Raw genomic sequence first — 21,327 nt, forward strand, 5'->3', positions numbered from 1 at the left:
GTGGACAAGTGGAGCAGGGCAGGGTCAGGACTATATGACTGTGACAGCCCACTGGGTAGATGTATGGACTCCCGCCGCAAGAACAGCAGCGGCGGCACCAGTAGCAGCATCTCGCAAACGCCAACTCTTTCCTAGGCAGGCTACGCTTTGTATCACCGCTTTCCAGAATACGCACACAGCTGAAAACCTCTTACGGCAACTGAGGAAGATCATCGCGGAATGGCTTACCCCAATTGGACTCTCCTGTGGATTTGTGGCATCGGACAACGCCAGCAATATTGTGTGTGCATTAAATATGGGCAAATTCCAGCACGTCCCATGTTTTGCACATACCTTGAATTTGGTGGTGCAGAATTTTTAAAAAAACGACAGGGGCGTGCAAGAGATGCTGTCGGTGGCCAGAAGAATTGCGGGACACTTTCGGCGTACAGGCACCACGTACAGAAGACTGGAGCACCACCAAAAACTACTGAACCTGCCCTGCCATCATCTGAAGCAAGAAGTGGTAACGAGGTGGAATTCAACCCTCTATATGCTTCAGAGGTTGGAGGAGCAGCAAAAGGCCATTCAAGCCTATACAATTGAGCACGATATAGGAGGTGGAATGCACCTGTCTCAAGTGCAGTGGAGAATGATTTCAACGTTGTGCAAGGTTCTGATGCCCTTTGAACTTGCCACACGTGAAGTCAGTTCAGACACTGCCAGCCTGAGTCAGGTCATTCCCCTCATCAGGCTTTTGCAGAAGAAGCTGGAGGCATTGAAGAAGGAGCTAAAAGGGAGCGATTCCGCTAGGCATGTGGGACTTGTGGATGCAGCCCTTAATTCGCTTAACAAGGATTCACGGGTGGTCAATCTGTTGAAATCAGAGCACTACATTTTGGCCACCGTGCTCGATCCTAGATTTAAAGCCTACCTTGGATCTCTCTTTCCGGCAGACACAAATCTGCTGGGGTTGAAAGACCTGCTGGTGACAAAATTGTCAAGTCAAGCGGAACGCGACCTGTCAACATCTCCTCCTTCACATTCTCCCGCAACTGGGGGTGCGAGGAAAAGGCTCAGAATTCCGAGCCCACCCGCTGGCGGTGATGCAGGGCAGTCTGGAGCGACTGCTGATGCTGACATCTGGTCCGGACTGAAGGACCTGACAACGATTACGGACATGTCGTCTACTGTCACTGCATATGATTCTCTCAACATTGATAGAATGGTGGAGGATTATATGAGTGACCGCATCCAAGTAGGCACGTCACACAGTCCGTACTTATACTGGCAGGAAAAAGAGGCAATTTGGAGGCCCTTGCACAAACTGGCTTTATTCTACCTAAGTTGCCCTCCCACAAGTGTGTACTCCGAAAGAGTGTTTAGTGCCGCCGCTCACCTTGTCAGCAATCGGCGTACGAGGTTACATCCAGAAAATGTGGAGAAGATGATGTTCATTAAAATGAATTATAATCAATTCCTCCGCGGAGACATTGACCAGCAGCAATTGCCTCCACAAAGTACACAGGGAGCTGAGATGGTGGATTCCAGTGGGGACGAATTGATAATCTGTGAGGAGGGGGATGTACACGGTGATATATCGGAGGGTGAAGATGAGGTGGACATCTTGCCTCTGTAGAGCCAGTTTGTGCAAGGAGAGATTAATTGCTTCTTTTTTGGGGGGGGTCCAAACCAACCCGTCATATCAGTCACAGTCGTGTGGCAGACCCTGTCACTGAAATGATGGGTTGGTTAAAGTGTGCATGTCCTGTTTTGTTTATACAACATAAGGGTGGGTGGGAGGGCCCAAGGACAATTCCATCTTGCACCTCTTTTTTCTTTTCTTTTTCTTTGCATCATGTGCTGATTGGGGAGGGTTTTTTGGAAGGGACATCCTGCGTGACACTGCAGTGCCACTCCTAGATGGGCCCGGTGTTTGTGTCGGCCACTAGGGTCGCTAATCTTACTCACACAGCTACCTCATTGCGCCTCTTTTTTTCTTTGCGTCATGTGCTGTTTGGGGAGGGTTTTTTGGAAGGGACATCCTGCGTGACACTGCAGTGCCACTCCTAGATGGGCCCGGTGTTTGTGTCGGCCACTAGGGTCGCTAATCTTACTCACACAGCTACCTCATTGCGCCTCTTTTTTTCTTTGCGTCATGTGCTGTTTGGGGAGGGTTTTTTGGAAGGGACATCCTGCGTGACACTGCAGTGCCACTCCTAGATGGGCCCGGTGTTTGTGTCGGCCACTAGGGTCGCTAATCTTACTCACACAGCTACCTCATTGCGCCTCTTTTTTTCTTTGCGTCATGTGCTGTTTGGGGAGGGTTTTTTGGAAGGGACATCCTGCGTGACACTGCAGTGCCACTCCTAGATGGGCCCGGTGTTTGTGTCGGCCACTAGGGTCGCTAATCTTACTCACACAGCTACCTCATTGCGCCTCTTTTTTTCTTTGCGTCATGTGCTGTTTGGGGAGGGTTTTTTGGAAGGGACATCCTGCGTGACACTGCAGTGCCACTCCTAGATGGGCCCGGTGTTTGTGTCGGCCACTAGGGTCGCTTATCTTACTCACACAGCGACCTCGGTGCAAATTTTAGGACTAAAAATAATATTGTGAGGTGTGAGGTATTCAGAATAGACTGAAAATGAGTGTAAATTATGGTTTTTGAGGTTAATAATACTTTGGGATCAAAATGACCCCCAAATTCTATGATTTAAGCTGTTTTTTAGGGTTTTTTGAAAAAAACACCCGAATCCAAAACACACCCGAATCCGACAAAAAAAATTCGGTGAGGTTTTGCCAAAACGCGTTCGAACCCAAAACACGGCCGCGGAACCGAACCCAAAACCAAAACACAAAACCCGAAAAATTTCAGGCGCTCATCTCTACGTGGGGGGGCATTATGTATAACGACACTACTACTACTGGGGGGCATTACATATAATGATGCTACTACTACTGGGGGGGCATTATGTATAACGACGCTACTACTACTGGGGGGCATTACATATAATGATCCTACTACTACTGGGGGGGCATTGCATATAATGATGCTACTACTACTGGGGAGGGCATTATGTATAACGACGCTACTACTACTGGTGGGGGCATTACATATAAGGACGCTACTACTACTGGTGGGGGCATTACATATAAGGATGCTACTACTACGGGGGGGCATTATATATAAGGACGCTATTACTACAGGGGGGGCATTACGTGTAACAACGCTACTACTGGGGGGGCCATTACGTGTAAGGACGCTACTACTACTGGGGCTGGGGGCATTACGTATAAGGACGCTACTACTACTGGGGGGGGCATTACATATATGGACGATACTACTACTTGGGGGCATTATGTATAAGGATGCTACTATTACTGGGAGGGCATTACGTATAACAATGCTACTACTACTGGGGGGAGGGCATTACGTATAAGGATGCTACTGCTGCGGGGGGCATTATGTATAAGGACGGTACTACTACTGGGGGTGCATTATGTATAAGGACGCTACTACTACTGGGGGGTATTACGTATAGGGACGCATCTACTACTGGGGGGGGTATTACATATAAGGACGCGTCTACTACTGGGGGGGCATTATGTATAAGGATGCTGCTGCTACTACTACTGGGGGGGCATTATGTATAAGGACACTACTACTACGGTGGGGAATTATGTATAAGGATGCTACTACTACTGGGGGGGCATTATGTATAAGGACGCTACTACTACTGGGGGGGCATTACATATAAGGACGCTACTACTACTGGGGGGGCATTACATATAAGGACGCTACTACTACTGGGGGGGCATTACATATAAGGACGCTACTACTACTGGGGGGGCATTATGTATAAGGACGCTACTACTACTAGGGGGGCATTATGTATAAGGATGCTACTACTACGGGGGGCATTATGTATAAGGATGCTACTACTAGGGGGAGCATTATGTATAAGGATGTTACTACTACTGGGGGGGCATTATGTATAAGGATGCTACTACTACTGGGGGTGCATTATGTATAAGGATGCTACTACTACTGGTGGGGCATTATATATAAGGATGCTACTACTACTGGGGGGGCACAATGTATAAGGATGCCACTACTATGGGGGGCATTATGTATAAGGATGCTACTACTACTGGGGGGGCATTATGTATAAGGATGCTACTACTACTGTGGGTGCATTATATATAAGGATGCTACTACTACTGGGGGTGCATTATGTATAAGGATGCTACTACTACTGGGGGGGCATTATGTATAAGGATGCTACTACTACTGTGGGTGCATTATGTATAAGGATGCTACTACTACTGTGGGTGCATTATGTATAAGGATGCTACTACTACTGGGGGGGCATTACATATAAGGACGCTACTATTATGGGTGGGGCATTACGGATAAGATTAATAAGATTGTGCTACATTGTGGCGTAATTTTAAATGGGGTTACTACTGAGAGGCCATGCCCCTTACTTGTGAGAACACACCCCTTTTTCCGCCGCACGCCAAAGGAATATGGGAGGGGCGCAAATTTATAGTTTGCAGGGGGGCACCGAACAACCTAGCACCGGCCCTGTCCAAAACACTTCTAAAAAATCACTTGCCTCCATCTACTACCCATGAATATTTTCTTAGTGAGGTGTTTTCCAGCTGTGGTGATACCGTCTGTCTGTGTTTACCCACCAGTCCGCCCTTGTCTCTGCTCAAGCCTCACACTAACAATTCAGAAATGATCCGCAGCTTGTGTGTGTAGCATCTTATAATGCCTGTCCAGCTGTATACTGCCCAAGAGCATTCAGCCATGAGGCTCAGCTTGCTCCATAGCCTATCGGTAAGATACTGTACTGTCCCAACTCTCTCTCTCTCTCTCTCTCTTCTCTCTCTCTCTATATATATATATATATATATATATATATATCAGATAGGGGTTCTAGCGACCAGTGGTGTGGTGTTAGCAAACTTCTACCAGGTCTATCAATACACTGGAGTACATAATTTAAATAAAAACATTTAATTTTAATTTTACAGTACTGTATAAAAATATATATAGCAAGAAAAGTTTTTTTTATAAAAGAGTATACATATAAATAGGAATAAAAAATACAATTATTAAAAGTGTGCAATATGATATAGGGGAATTCTATTAAAATGCAATTTTGCAAGATAATCTAAAAATTCCAAGTACAAAAATTAAAGCTAAAAAGTCTTAACTGATTTAGCAGGAGGTCTCTAGGGAAAGTACCAACGCGTTTCGTCTCTCAGACTTCTATATATATCCTGCCTCTTCAAAGCGTGAGCCTCAACAGCTCCCACTGAAAAAAAGATAGAACAGTCTTAGGAGAGGAAGACTAGCCGCTGGGGTAGATATGGAGTGCATGGAGGAGGACTGTTGGAAGGGAGCTGCGGAGGAGGGGGTGGAGTGTCAGGATAAAGCTGTAATGTGGATGGGAGGGACAAAGCTGAAATAGAGGAGCAGGGGTGCCAGAATGTTTTGTGATTGGGGGGGTGTAGTAAAAAATACATTTTGGCTCCCCCCTGATTCACCCCCCCCTACCGTGCAGGGACGCTTAACTCCAGATCCCCGCGGAGACTCATACTTGAAAAAGGCTGCCGCCGGCGTCGCAGCCTGCTGCCTCATGTCCTGTCCTAGCTGGCTCTTCACTCTTCAGGGATGCATTACTGGGAGGAACGTGGACATCCCCGCCTCGTCCTAGTAATGCATCTGTGAAGAGCCGGTTAGGAAAGGACATAGGGCAGAATGCTGCGGCACCGCTGGCAGACTTTTTAAAGTAGGAGTCTCCGCGAGGATCCAGATGTAAGTGCTTTCCCTCCCCTGCACCTGCGCCACTGACATGTTTGGGGGGGGGGGGTTCATGCTGCCCCCCCCCCCCCCCCCACCGCTCCGATGCCTCTGTAGAAGAGTACCACAGAGAGAGTGGTGGGATGTTGTGATGGCCTGTCATATGCCGGTTGCATTACTCTGGTGTATGTGTGTCTATCTATCTATCTATCTATCTATCTATATATATATATATATATATATATATATATATGGATGTATATATGAGAGGCGGTTACCATACCGCTAGTTGGGATGTCTACAACACCCATAGAGGGAGAATAAATCCTGTGGCGAGTGCAGAGAGCCAACATGCCCGCAAGGGGCTCGCTAGAACTTGATACTGGTGTCCAGGACCCCGCTTATGGCTAGGATCCCGGCCGCTGGTTTTACATACTACATATGTATTTGTTGGCTATGAAATGCTGGCGGTTGGGATGATGCAGGCGGTCAGAATATTACACCCCCCCTTCCTTCCCGTGCAACCTAACCCTAACCGGTGTCAGTATTCTGAATAGTATCAGGATTCTAGCGTAGGTTTTCTGACTGGATGCCACATCTATCTATCTATCTATCTATCTATCTATCTATCTATCTATCTATCTATCCAGATTTCTTCTGCAATCAACAACATAACAACCCCTCTCCAAAGTTTTATATATATAGTTTCTGAAAAGGTGGAGGAGAGGAAAGGCCGCAGAGTAGATACTGAGCCTGCAGGGAGGAGACTAAGATGAGTGGAATAGAAGGGAGCAGGTTGGGAGGGAGACAGGAGAGGAGAGACAAGCCTGCTAAGAAACTGAGTTTATTGGTTGCTAGTCACAGAGGAGGTGCCAGCCACGATTAACTCCTAGCATAGGGGCTGGTGGCTGGCTGGTCTTAATAATATCGGACAGCTCCAGTGCAGAAAAGGGAACTATGATCCTGACTAGTGATGAGCGGGTTCGGTTCCTCGGGATCCGAACCCCCCCCGAACTTCACCCATTTTACACGGTTCCGAGGCAGACTCGAATCTTCCCGCCTTGCTCGGTTAACCCGAGCGCCCCCAAACGTCATAATCCCGCTGTCGGATTCTCGCGAGATTCGGATAATGAGCCGCGCGTCGCCGCCATTTTCACTCGTGCTTTGGAGATGATAGCGAGAGGACGTGACTGCGTTCTCTCAGTTTCTGTGTTCAGTGTGCTGCAAATATCTGCTCAGTGTGCTGCAAATATCTGTGCTCAGTGTGCTTGCAAATATCTGTGCTCAGTGTGCTGAAAATATCTACGTTCTCTGCCTGAAAAACGCTCCATATCTGTGCTGCATTGTAGTATATAGTAGGAGGACAGTGCAGAATTTTGCTGTGACCACCAGTATATATATAGCAGTACGGTACAGTAGTCCACTGCTCTACCTCTGTGTCGTCAAGTATACTATGCATCCATACCTGTGCTGCATTTTAGTTGTGCGCAGTATATAGTAGGAGGGGACGGTGCAGAATGTTGCTGTGACCTATAGTAGTACGGTACAGTAGTCCACTGCTCTACCTCTGTGTCGTCAAGTATACTATGCATCCATACCTGTGCTGCATTTTAGTTGTGCGCAGTATATAGTAGGAGGGGACAGTGCAGAATGTTGCTGTGACCACCAGTATATATATAGCAGTACGGTACAGTAGTCCACTGCTCTACCTCTGTGTCGTCAAGTATATTATGCATCCATACCTGTGCTGCATTTTAGTTGTGCGCAGTATATAGTAGGAGGAGACGGTGCAGAATGTTGCTGTGACCTATAGTAGTACGGTACAGTAGTCCACTGCTCTACCTCTGTGTCGTCAAGTATACTATGCATCCATACCTGTGCTGCATTTTAGTTGTGCGCAGTATATAGTAGGAGGGGACAGTGCAGAATGTTGCTATGACCACCAGTATATATATAGCAGTACGGTACAGTAGTCCACTGCTCTACCTCTGTGTCGTCAAGTATACTGTGCATCCATACCTGTGCTGCATTTTAGTTGTGCGCAGTATATAGTAAGAGGGGACAGTGCAGAATGTTGCTGTGACCACCAGTATATATATAGCAGTACGGTACAGTAGTCCATTGCTCTACCTCTGTGTCATCAAGTATACTACAAAAGTTCAGTAAAATGACCCAAAAATCAAAATTAAAAGCGTCTGATGAGAAGCGTGAACTTGCCAATATGCCATTTACGACACGGAGTGGCAAGGAACGGCTGAGGCCCTGGCCTATGTTCATGGCTAGTGGTTCAGATTCACATGAGGATGGAAGCACTCATCCTCTCGCTAGAAAACTGCAGTGCCACTCCTAGATGGGCCAGGTGTTTGTGTCGGCCACTTGGGTCGCTTAGCTTAGCCACACAGATACCTCATTGCACCTCTTTTTTTCTTTGCATCATGTGCTGTTTGGGGACTATTTTTTAAATTTGCCATCCTGTCTGACACTGCAGTGCCACTCCTAGATGGGCCAGGTGTTTGTGTCGGCCACTTGGGTCGCTTAGCTTAGCCATCCAGCGACCTCAGTGCAAATTTTAGGACTAAAAATAATATTGTGAGGTGTGAGGTGTTCAGAATAGACTGGAAATGAGTGGAAATTATGGTTATTGAGGTTAATAATACTATGGGATCAAAATGACCCCCAAATGCTATGATTTAAGCTGTTTTTGAGGGGTTTTTGTAAAAAAACACCCGAATCCAAAACACACCCGAATCTGACAAAAAAATTTCAGGGAGGTTTTGCCAAAACGCGTACGAATCCAAAAGACGGCCGTGGAACCGAATCCAAAACCAAAACACAAAACACGAAAAATTTCCGGTGCACATCACTAATCCTGACCTAACTGCTTCGCAGGCACCCAAAATTCCTCTGCATCTGAGGCCAGAGTGAGACTCAGTGTGTATGTCAGAGGATTAGAGCACCCGGAAGCACACTCTACGTGCCTTCTGGCTGCAATGTATGTGCACGCACAGCATGACTGCAGCCCCAAACAGCAGTAGTATAACGTGCCTGGGGCAGCTGGCACCTTGACCCCAGGTACATTCTGAGATAATAAAGAAAACTGCGCTGGTGAGCTTGGCAATACAAAAAGGCCTGAACGTCCACTGAAGACAACAATGGTAAATGGCTACAGGAACCTTTGCATTGTAAAGAAAAAAAAATCACTACATCCAGCCAGGTGAAGAACACTCTCCAGGAGGTAGACATATCATTATCCAAGTCTACTATAAAGAGAGAATTTCACAAGAGCAAATACAGAGGGTTCACCAAAAGATGCACACCATTCATAAACCTCAAGAATAGAAAGGTCAGATTAGTCTTTGCCAATAAACATCTAAAAAGGCCAGTTCTGGAACAGTATTCTGTGGATAGATGAAACTAAAACCAATCTGTACCAGTATGATGGGAAGAAAAAAAGTATGGAGAAGGCTAAGAATGGCTTATGATCCGAAGCATAACATATGATCTATAAAACACTGTGGAGGCAGTGTGATGGCATGGGCATGCATTAATGGCACTGGGTCACTAGTGTTTGATGATGTAACAGAAGCAGCCAAATGAATTCTGATGTGTATAGGGATATAACGTCTGTTCAGATTGAAACAAATTGAGCAAAGTTGATTACTCAGCGCTAAACAGTACAGATGGGCAGTGACCCAAAACATACTGCAAAAGCAATCGAGGAGTTTTTTGAGGCAAAGAACTAGAATATTCTGCAAAGGCCGGGTCATTCACCTGATTTCACCCCAATCAAGCATGCATTTCACTTGCTGAGGACAAAACTAAAGACAGAAAGACACACGAACAAGCGGTGTGGTATAATAGATACACATTAATTAGAAAGACAGTCAATAGTTCGACCCCATATGGTCGACATGCATAAGGTTGACATGGTCAAAAGGTCGACATGGAAAAGGTAGAAAAGGTCTACAGGTACAATAGGTCTTAATGGAAATGGTCGACACAAGTTTTTTCTTACTTTTTTTGGGTGTCATTTTCATGTTTCATCCAATGTGACCACAACTAGTACAATATTTACTTTTAAGGGATCACTGCGCTCAACACTCTGCGCTCAGCACAGGTTACTACAGTATTCCTAATTGTAGTCCATGTGGATGTTCAATCAAGCAAAAGTTGAAAACTATGAGAAGAACCACCATATGTGTGTTGACCATTGACATGTCGACCATTGAACCTGTTGACCTTTTGTACCTGTTGACCTTTTAGCACTGTCTACTTTTTACTTGTTGACCTTTTGACCTTGTAGACCTGTTGACCAAATGCATGTCGACCATATGGTGTTGATCTATACCTAGACATTGTATATTTATCATCGGGATACCCAAACAAACAACGACTGAAGACATCTGCAGTAAAGGCCTGGCAAAGCATAACAGAGGAAGCCCAGCATTTGGTGATGTCCATGGGTCCTAGACTTCAGACAGTCTTGCCTGCAAAAGACTCTCGGCAAAGTATTAAAAATGTACATTTTATTTAAGATTATGTTAATTTGTTCAATTACTTTTCAGCTCCTGAGCATAGGGGATTGTATATAAAAATGGTTGTCATTTCTAAACATTTCTTACTATATTTTTGTTCAACCCTTGAATTAAAGGTGAAAGTCTGCAGTTCAATTCCATTTCCATTGTTTCCTTTCAAATCCACTGCAGTGGCGTATAGTCTCGAAATTATGAAAATTGTGCCAGTGTCCTAACTGTATACATTCTTATTGCCCCACATTGCAGCAATATGCAGTGATTTTTAAGGATTTAGGGGGAGATGTACTAAACAGTGATAAAAGTGGAGAAGTGAGCTAGTGGAGAAGTTTCCCATGGCAACCAATCAGCATTGACATAACATTTATCATTTGCATACTATAAAAGTATACAGAGCAGCTGATTGGTTGCCATGCGTGACTTCTCCACTGGCTCACTTCTCCACTTTTATCACTGCTTAGTACATGTCCCCCTAAATAACAGAAATGTCTTACTCTGATTAGAGTCTGTTGCAACAAAGAATGAATAGTAAATTGAAAGCTTTTACTATCACTATACTGCCAGGTCACTGATCCACCATATCTAGTGCACATGAGCGGCCATTGTGCCACACGTGCTCGCATTATACAGAGTGTGCAAAATTAGGCCAGACCGCATTCTCCATTCAAAATAAGTGTGATTGGAATGGTGCTGTTGTCTTTATTATTTAGCTGAAAGCGTGAGATATCTCTGATTCATTTCTTCCATACTTATCGGCACCAAGGGATCTTAGGGATCTGTGCAAGCTTGTAAACCATGGCGCAATACCGGCTGGTTTGCAGTGGGAATCTAGCAGAATAGGACTTTACAGACTGAACAATGGCGGGTTATGCAGTATTTAGAAGGACAAAACTACCCTTGCTGCCTTTGGTGAATAAAATCCACTGTCAATCCAAGGCTGGTCCACCGGGTTTGAGATTACTTTGAATTCACTGATTACTAAATTCACCCCTAATGTTCTCTGTATTTGAGTGATTATGAAATTAATTGGTAACACCCAGAGCAAGGAAAAGGGGGAGGGGGGGGGGGGGGGAGATGGCAGCTAGAGCATACTACCCATTTACTACCACAGCAGCAGTCCGTCATGCAGGGAGAGAGGAGACGTCTGTTGCTCATTGACAGCAGCCTCACTGGACCCTCCACAGTCCAGCACATGCTGTTGGTCCGGGGAGAGAGGCTGCTGACGCTTTGTCGCTGTGCTATTATGTAACGGCCAGTTGTAGTGGACAGGTAAGATGTGTTATAGGGGGCAATCTCACAGATCAATCACCCCCACTCCCTGGATGAGCCCCTGGGCCAGTGCTGACATGAGAGGGAGGGCCAGAGGAGTGGGACAGGTCCCCCTTGTCGTCGTAACTACTCCATGGTCCCCATATGCTTAATAGTTACCCTTACAATCACCAAATCTGCCAATTGAACCTAATTTCCAAAAATACTACTGGTATTAAAAACGTATTCCTGTAAATGTTTAAGAACCTTTTTTTACGTGTATTATTGAACAGGTCATTGTGAGAATTGTAGACTCCAAGGAAAATTCGGAAAGTACCATTTGTGGCATTCTTAGAACATTTTTAAAACGTTGACTTTTATGATATTATTATTATTATTATTATTATTATTATTATTATTATTATTATATTATATGATATTACTGTTATACCACAAAATTGAATAGGTCATGTTAAATTAACTTCCCTAACACAGTACAATTAAAATAAGCAATGTTTAATTTCCAGGATGTACTGCAATCTGGCCAGACCAGGGACAAGTCATGTGGTCCTCAACAACGGGGGATTGGGCGACCAGCATGTCTGATCAGTAGTACCGCTTCTTACTGTACCACCATGTAGGAATCGTGAAGCTGCCAGTCCAGTGTACTTCCTCCATTTCTCTTATGCTGTCCACTCTGTCCTGTAACAGGCCAGCACCTATATACCTCCTAGCAGTCATACTGCACATACCACAGAGAATAACACCACACTGTAATGTAGGGAACTGTGGAAAACACACTGAACAAGTTGCTGTACAGTACATGCTGACAATAAAGAAAAGAAGCTGAAGTTGAATGTGAAAGCAGAAGTAGAGGTGGGCGAAGATCTGGGAGCAGAGCGGGAGGGCAGCCCGGTGCACAGGTGACACAACGCCCTGCGCGCCTGAAGCTCAGTGCATGGGATGGACAAACAGGTAATCATGTGCTTCCCAAGTGTCTATTTCAAGCAGTTTATTATTCTAGGTGTACACAGGTAAATGTGTATAGACATATAGGAGTAGGGAAAGACTTATCTGTGTTGAGATAAAATCACATGTTGTATGACAAAGCATATTGATAAGTACTGTACACAGACATGATGTTGGAGGTGGGAATTTACAAAAGTTTATTTAAGCTGACTGCATTTTGGGGGTAATTCCAAGTTGATCGCAGCAGGAAATTTTTTAGCATTTGGGCAATACCATGTGCACTGCAGGGGGGGCAGATACAACATGTGCAGAGAGAGTTAGATTTGGGTGGGTTATTTTGTTTCTCTGCAGGGTAAATACTGGCTGCTTTATTTTTACACTGCAAATTAGATTGCAGATTGAACACACCACACCCAAATCTAACTCTCTCTGCACATGTTATATCTGCCTCCCCTGCAGTGCACATGGTTTTGCCCAATTGCTAACAGAATTCCTGCTGCGATCAACTTGGAATTACCCCCTTTATTATTATGAATGGTCTGTACACATTTTATACTTGTTAATTGTCTATTTGGAATACATATGATACCCGGCAGACAGGATGCCATCTGTCACTATACCGACAGTGGCATCCCATCTGTCGGAATTCCAGCAGCGAGGCAGTGAGTCCCCTAGCAGGCTCGCTGTGCTTGCCGCACATTGGGCCTGGTGGCTTGCTTCTCTCACCACAGGTTTATATTCCCACTCGGTTGGTGGCATGAACCCACCAACTGAGAGGGAATAACCCGCGTTTGTCGGGATTTCGTCCAGTGGCATTTCATCGGCTGTCGGGATTCCGACATCAGTCTCCTGAACGCAGGGATCCAGACAGCCTGTATAGTAACTGCATCCCGTCTATTTTATTTGATAAGCATATCTATTATATATGAGCCATGGGTAAAAGCTGAACCAAACTAAGGAGTATATTTTACCAAAGTGCGGGTTTATGGATGTGGAGATGTTGTCCATAGCAACCAATCAAATTCTAGCTATTATCTTCCAGAAGGTGCTAGATAAATGATAAGCAGAAACTGGTTGCTATGGACAACATCTTCACTTCTAAAAACCAGCACTTACTGTAAGTACAGTAATTATACTCCCAAGGATGCACTAAAGCCAATCAATACCAAATACAGTATATAAACACACAATGATTTGGCCAGATCTAAACTAAATTCCCACAAACACCATATTTTTGATCCTGAAGGTATTTAGTCAATGTATTGTGTAGCTGCAAATATCTGGATCTGTATGTGATGTAGCATGGATCCACCTTTTTGTTTAGATCTGACTGAGGTTGTGTGCATTTCGTATGAATATGGTAGGATACTGCACTTACCCACATGCTTTTTTATGTTTTTAATGTTTTTAATGTGGATCCAAACAGATTAAAAATAGTATTACTTTTATTTGTGTCTGTCATAATTCCAAGTTGATCACAGCAGGAATTCTGTTAGCAATTGGGCAAAACCATGTGCACTGCAGGGGAGGCAGATATAACATGTGCAGAGAGAGATAGATTTGGGTGGGGTGTGTTCAATCTGCAATCTAATTTGCAGTGTAAAAATAAAGCAGCCAGTATTTACCCTGCACAGAAATAAAATAACCCACCCAAATCTAACTTTCTCTGCACATGTTATATCTGCCTCCCCTGCAGTGCACATGGTTTTGCCCAACTGCTAACAGAATTCCTGCTGCGATCAACTTGGAATTACTTGGAAATTGGGGTACAAGGTATGGGACAATTATATTGGGGTGCTTTGTGAGTGGGACAAGTGTTTTTAGACTTGCAGTTGGGAGAATCAGTCTGTTTCCACTTTTTTTTAAAAATCCCCTAAAATTACCCAAATATAAACTTATACCCATTTTTATGTACCCGGATTTTAATTTTAACACTTATTTTGCTGTTAAAAATAACTTTCTATAATTTTTTGCCATTTTAAAAAAAATTCATATAACAGACACTTGACCCTATTTAAGTACCAGAAATATGTTTGTTTTAACCAATAATAAACTTTTATACATTTATCCTATGTTAGTTTAGCTTTATTTAGGGGGGTGGTCTTCTGTATGCCGGCGGTCGTGCTCCCGGCGCTCAGTATACCGGCGCTGGGAGCCCGACAGCCGGCATACCGACACTTATTTTCCCTCGTGGGGGTCCACGACCCCCATAGAGGGAGAATAAAATAGTGTGGCGCGCATAGCGCGCCACCATGCCCGTAGCGTGGCGAGCGCAGCGAGCCCACAAAGGGCTCATTTGCGCTCGCCACACTGTCGGTAAGCCGGCGGTCGGGCTCCCGGCGCCGGTATGCTGGTCGCCGGGAGCCCGACCGCCGGCCAGCCGCAGTGAACCCATTTAGGGGTAGCATGGGTAACATTTTTTTACCAATATTTGCGGTAATCCCCCTTTTGCGAATTTGCGATGGAATAGGGTGAATAACGGTAGCACGCATTCCTGCAAAAAGTCAATTTTTATTGTGAAAATGGCGAAAACGGAATCACTGTAAATTACGCAATTTCGCAGCTAATTTAATTATGCCGATAGGGGGAAATGTATCAAGCCTTGGAGAAATAAAGTGGAAAAGTTGCACAAACTAACCAATCAACTTTTGTTATTTACCTAGCACAGTCTGTAATGATGGCTACAGGCTGATTTGTTGCTTTAGGCAAGTACTCCACTTTATCTCTCTACAAGGTGTGATACATCTCACCTTTAGTCACAAAGCCTAAAATTCATTCTGGAGTTTTAGTAACATTGCCCATTTTCTAGCACTGCTACTGCATGAGCAAGTCCATGGCAGTAAAGAGAGTGTCTAGAAGACAAGGGGCACTTTCTCGGTCAATGCTCCATGGCTATATACAGAGCCACCCATGAGAGACTTTTTGAACGCGGAAGATATTATTTCACATATTCACGTAAGTGGGCATTCATTTTGTTACAATTCACTCTCGATTAATGCTTAGAGTTTTTCATGTTGGTGGTTTAATAATCAATCTCTAAAGAAGAAAGAAGAGAGAGCCCAGGACTAAAAATTGTCAGGCATTGTGAATGGCCAATGCTCTTCCTCAGGGAGGTATGTCCAGGACATGCAATCTTGGTCCCATCTATAATTATGTGACACATGGCTATCCATAAATATGCCACTGAAACATGAATTATTACAGTGTGTGTAACTCCAATGCCACCCCCCCCCCCCCCTCCCCCCCTATGCTGTAATGCCATCACTCATGCTGTAGCAGTGCTTACAGATCTAAGTTCATCACATACTCTTCATAATAGTGTACATGAGAAGACCAGGAAAAGTTTCAGAGGGTTAGATAACAGCAATCACAACATTTACAGCAAGATAATAATAATAATAATAATAATAATAATAATAATAATAATAATAATAGTAATAATAACAACAACAGCAATAACAATAATAATAATAATAATAATAATAATTATAATAATACTAAAAATAATAATAATAATAATAATAATTCTCAAGCAGTCTGCCTAGTGCTACACAGTTTACTAATGAGTTTTAATGAAACATGTTATAATCCAAAGATAATTATACCGAAGTTATAATTTTATTTTCCTTTGACATATACAGTATATGATCACTGGTATCTATCCAGACTTGTATAATACATAGTAAATTACATTAATTCCAGAAAAGAAATACATCTCCTGAGTCCTGAATCCAAGGTTCTATTATTTGCATTAAATACATATGCGTATATTTACAATCTAAATAAAATAGAGCTTTGATTATATTATCTAACATTATCACATGCATTATCTGCAAACACTGTACTGAAGGAGAGAAGCACCCACCTTGTGCTGTGAAGTCCACAGCTGAGCCAGCTACAGTATGTAAAGCCTGTGTCTGTAGTGATCCTACTTGCACTCAGTTGCTTTTGCTGAAGAGAGAAGGGTCTGCCTCTCTCAGCATCACATTTCACACTAGGCAAACCTACTCTTAAAGGAACCCACAATTTTCTTGTAATCTTTGACATTTACTAACCATCATCAATCACTTCTTTCAGGTAAAAACTGTAATGTTTTCTAGGCAGTTTTCTTAAATAAACCATGCAAATGTCCTGTACACATCCCAATGCCATAGGCATATCAATGACTAAAATAACCAAACAACACAACCTGACTTACACAAAGAAGCTGTTATATAAACTCTCTCTCTCTCTCTCTCTCTCTCTCTCTCTCTCTCTCTCTCTCTCTCTCTCTATTTATATACATATCTATATTCCCACCATGGCCCTAACTGTGTGGAGTTTGTATATTCTCCCCGTACTTGCGTGGGTTTCCTCCGGGTACTCCGGTTTCCTCCCACAATCCAAAAATATACTGGTAGGTTAATTGGATCTCAACAAAATTAACCCTAGTGTGAATGTGTCTGTGTGTACATGTGATAGGGAATATAGATTGTAAGCTCCACTGGAGCAGGGACTGATGTGAATGGCCAAATATTCTCTGTAAAGCGCTGCGGAATATGTGTGCGCTATATAAATAACTGGTAATAAATAATAAATAATAATCTATCTATCTATCTATCTATCTATCTATCTATCTATCTATCTATCTACATTTAAATATATATATATATATATATAAAAAAAAAATATATATATATATATATATATATAGTTTGTTATATTATATGTATGCTCCTGATAAAAGTTGCAACAGTGAAACTTTGAACTGCTAACACAGCTTGTGGGAAGACCAGTATGTGCCACCGCTGATAATGTATAATTGGCCTGTGATGACCTAGGAGGGCAGTAGAGCATGTATTACATCTGCTAGTTGTGGTGGAGTGCTTGCAAATATATATATATAATACCCTGTGTCAAGAGACCGGAGGGCACTTGTTAGATTTATAGTCCACAGCATCAGCCAATGAGTAAATTAAGTGTTTTATTCCAAAATTTCTGTCCCATTGTAGGACTTTGTCAAGGATCCGCAATGCAGATAATAGGGCAACTAGAGTCCAAACAACATGAGACGGACACACAAAATATGTATTGCTGTGGACTATAAATCTGGTGAGTGCCCTCCAGTCCCTTGACACAAGGGATAATATACCTTTTTTGTATACTGGGTTAACCACGCTGTGTGGACAAATTTTGTGATACACCCCAGTAGGAATAAGGTTGGATAAGAGTGCTGGACCCCTGGAATCAATCTATCTATCTATCTATCTATCTATCTATCTATCTATCTATCTATCTATCTATCTATCTATCTATCTATCTATCTATCTATCTATCCATACACACGGTCAAGTCACATTAATATGATCACCAGCTAATAGCCAACTTAACCACAGTGTGCAGCACGGACAGTATCTAGACGGGCTGATCTGTCATTTTAGATGGTGAGCTGCTCCACTGTAGTATGTTGGTCAGCCCGCACCCACCTTCATAGCTGACGTTAACCTCTTATATCAGTGGTACATGGTGCTCCACAGTTTCCACGTTGGTTATTTACAATAGTGCCATTTGTCCAGTCACGATACACCTTCACCACAGCAGCACGCGAACAGTTCACAAACTGCACTGTTTCAGAAATACTGCCACCCTTGGCCCGAAAGCCGTTAATCACCCCTTTTTGCAACTCGGATAAATCTCCCATTTTCCCAATGACAGCAATGATATATGTGCAGATGGCCTATAGCACACTTTATATACCCACCAATCCAGCTCAGACACGTGACGTACTTCATGGGCTACGCGCTGCCAACGTCAAATATAGAATGTGGTTCTAAAATTGTAACTCAACCATGTAAATATCTTTGTCTCTGGGGCCAATGCATCAATTATTGGGACTTTTGAAAAAGTCTCCCTCATGCTGGACTTTGTTATAAAAGATATGATATAGATATAGATTATGACCGCTCAAGATGCAGTCATTTATTGCATGCAGTTTCCAAAGAAAATCTTTTTCCTGTGTTTGATAAATTTATTTAATATCGCAAAAACCACTGAGTTCTATGGTTCCAGTGAGGTTATGCGATAAATTGCAAATGTTAAGATATAGTAGGAGATACCTGCGATATCTCCTACATTTCAGCAATGGTACCTGAAGCATATCTTAAATATCACATAGAACATCCGGAAAATGGCTATTCAGTATTTTCTTTTATGAAAAAAAAACCTGTTGAAACATTAACCCCTTTATGTCTATATATATCCAAGCACAATGCCTGATACTCTGCCTGCTTATTAAATGCAGCCTCACCATGTGCCCCTCCGAGGGTAAACCGTAACTGGACAGTGAAGGACAGCACTCTGGATTCATAAAACAGCACAGTCTACAAAGCCGGTATCTGTCAATGTTTCAGAGAGTTCACAGCCTGTGCAGATTGTGCTGATTTGTGATTGCCTGAGGTATGTGACCGGTATCCGTTTGGCAGGTCGACCCTACTTAGGTTGACAGTCACTAGGTCGACCACTATTGGTCAACTTTGACATGGTCGACATGGACAAATGGTCGGCATATGAAAATTGTCGACACAGGACAGGTCGACACATGAAAAGATCGACATAGCTTTTTTGTAAAAAATAATAATTTAAAAATAGATTTTTTACTTTTTCATACTTTACCATCCACGTGGACTACGATTGGGAATAGTAACCGAGCAAAGCTATCAATGTAAGGGGACATGGTACACTAATTGGGTTTACTGGTCATGTTATGGAAAACATTACACAGAAAACAGTTCAAAAATCCATGTGCTGCCATATTGTATTTCATTTAAATTCAGGGAATGTTGGTTCCAAAATATTGCAATAATTTGTGAAGCAGGTCAATTTACGCCAACGTTTACTTCTGGCCAGTCCCTACATCATTTGCCACCAGGTATCAAACAGATTGTATACACAAGTTAGGATTTTTTTCATGGGTTTAGGTCTGCTAGCCCATTAGCTTCTAGAGCCTATATATTTAGTATGTTCCAGAATCTTGATTGTGAAATTTGGGGTCCCAGAATTGGTGCAGTTTCTAGGGGAGTTCAACCCCAGAACCGTAGGGGCAGAACTACCAGTGGCAACTCTAGCTGGGATTCCATTGAGAGCACTGACCATGATTCCCATGGTGGAACACAGTGCCGTTGATGTCAGTGAGTCCCAGGCCAGTCCTCTCTGCTGGTCCAATCCACCTGTTGGGAGTTAGACCTTCCCACTCTTTTGGCTCAGATGCCGGAGATGGAGAATGGTGGACAGGGAGTGTAGCATGCAAAATGGAACAGTTGATTGTTACCTAGCCTGGAGGTAATGCCAAAGGTACTGTACCAAGATAGGACCAGGGGGTGAGGTATTTCAGGGTAAGACCTTAAAGGTTTTTATGTTTTTTTTAAAGCTTCTACTTAATGTGACACCTTGGAACACTGGAGCCATCTCCAGCACCCCATTCTATGACACTCCTAGCCATCTCTCCAACACCGCAATTTCTGGCATCCCCAGCCATGTTTCCAGCACCCCATTATCTGACACCACCAGCCATGTCTCAGCACACCATTCTCTTACACCCCCAGCCGACTCTGAGTACCCCATTCTGTGACATCTGGTGGGGAGTTTGACTGGGCTGGTACACTTGTAAGACCATAACGCAGGTGTCCTAAGGCAAACACAAGTAGGAAAGAAACCTGCTGTGGAGCAAAAGGCCTTCTATCTCTCCAACACACCATTCTGACACTCCCTATTATCTCTCCAGCATGCTCCACAATGCACCAAACTTGCACCAGTTTCCTTCCACAACCCAAATATATACTGGTATGTTAGTAGGCTCCTGACAAACAAAAAATGACACCTACAGTAGTGCGTGTGTGTCCATGTGATAGGGAATACAGATTGCAAGCTCCACATGGGCAGGGACTGATGTTAATGACTGAACATTGGGGGTCATTCCGAGTTGATCGCTCGCTAGCTAGTTTTAGCAGCCGTGCAAATGCTATGCCGCCGCCCACTGGGGAGTGTATTTTAGCTTAGCAGAAGTGCGAACACTTGTGCAGCGGAGCTCTGCAAAAACAGTTTGTGCAGTTTCAGAGTAGCTCTAAACCTACTCAGCGCTTGCGATCACTTCAGCCTATTCATGTCCGGATTTGACATCATATACCCGTTCAGCAAATGCCCAGCCATGCCTGCGTTATTTCAGACACGCCTGCGTTTTTGCAAACACTCCCTGAAAACGGTCAGTTGACACCCAGAAACGCCCCTTTCCTGTCAATCTTCTTGCGACCGCCGGTGCGACTGAAAACTTTGCTAGAACCTGAGCACAACCACACAGAGCTTTGTACCCGTACGTCACGCGTACGCATTGCGGGGCTTACGCATGCGCAGAAATGCCGTTTTTTCACCTGATCGCTGCGCTGCGTAAATCGGCGGAGAGTGTTAAACTCGGAATGACCCCTATTGTCTATAAAATGAAACATTATGCATATGCACAGAAGTTACTGCCCAAATTTTATTTTACTTTTGGGGAAGGGAGTGGGCCTTCAGAGTGGGGAACCCAGCATATTTTTGCACCTTGGCCTGTTACTAACTAGTTCTGCCACTGGGCGTAAGAAGGGCTGTTTAGCCAGTGCGGAAACTCTCAGCTGCAGTCGTTACTCTCTGCCAGTAGCTGAAGAGACATTTTGTCCAATCATTGTGTCAATCTTTGCAGATGATACTAAACTGTGTAGGGTAATTAATTCAGAAATAGATGTGGAGTCTCTGCAGAATGACTTATCTAAACTT

General features: G+C 43.7%; 1 protein-coding gene across 1 annotated transcript in view; it reads right to left on the bottom strand.

Moving 5' to 3' along the window:
- SLC38A4 (solute carrier family 38 member 4) overlaps positions 1–16,492 on the bottom strand; it is a 209,152-nt gene extending 192,660 nt beyond the window's left edge. Inside the window, exon 1 of the mRNA XM_063927359.1 lies at positions 16,409–16,492. The gene's annotated coding sequence lies outside the window, so the exon portion shown is untranslated. The remainder of the gene's footprint in view (positions 1–16,408) is intronic.
- Positions 16,493–21,327: the final 4,835 nt, after the last annotated feature.

Source organism: Pseudophryne corroboree, chromosome 6 (assembly GCF_028390025.1).
Source record: "Pseudophryne corroboree isolate aPseCor3 chromosome 6, aPseCor3.hap2, whole genome shotgun sequence".
Taxonomy (NCBI): Eukaryota; Metazoa; Chordata; class Amphibia; order Anura; family Myobatrachidae; genus Pseudophryne; species Pseudophryne corroboree.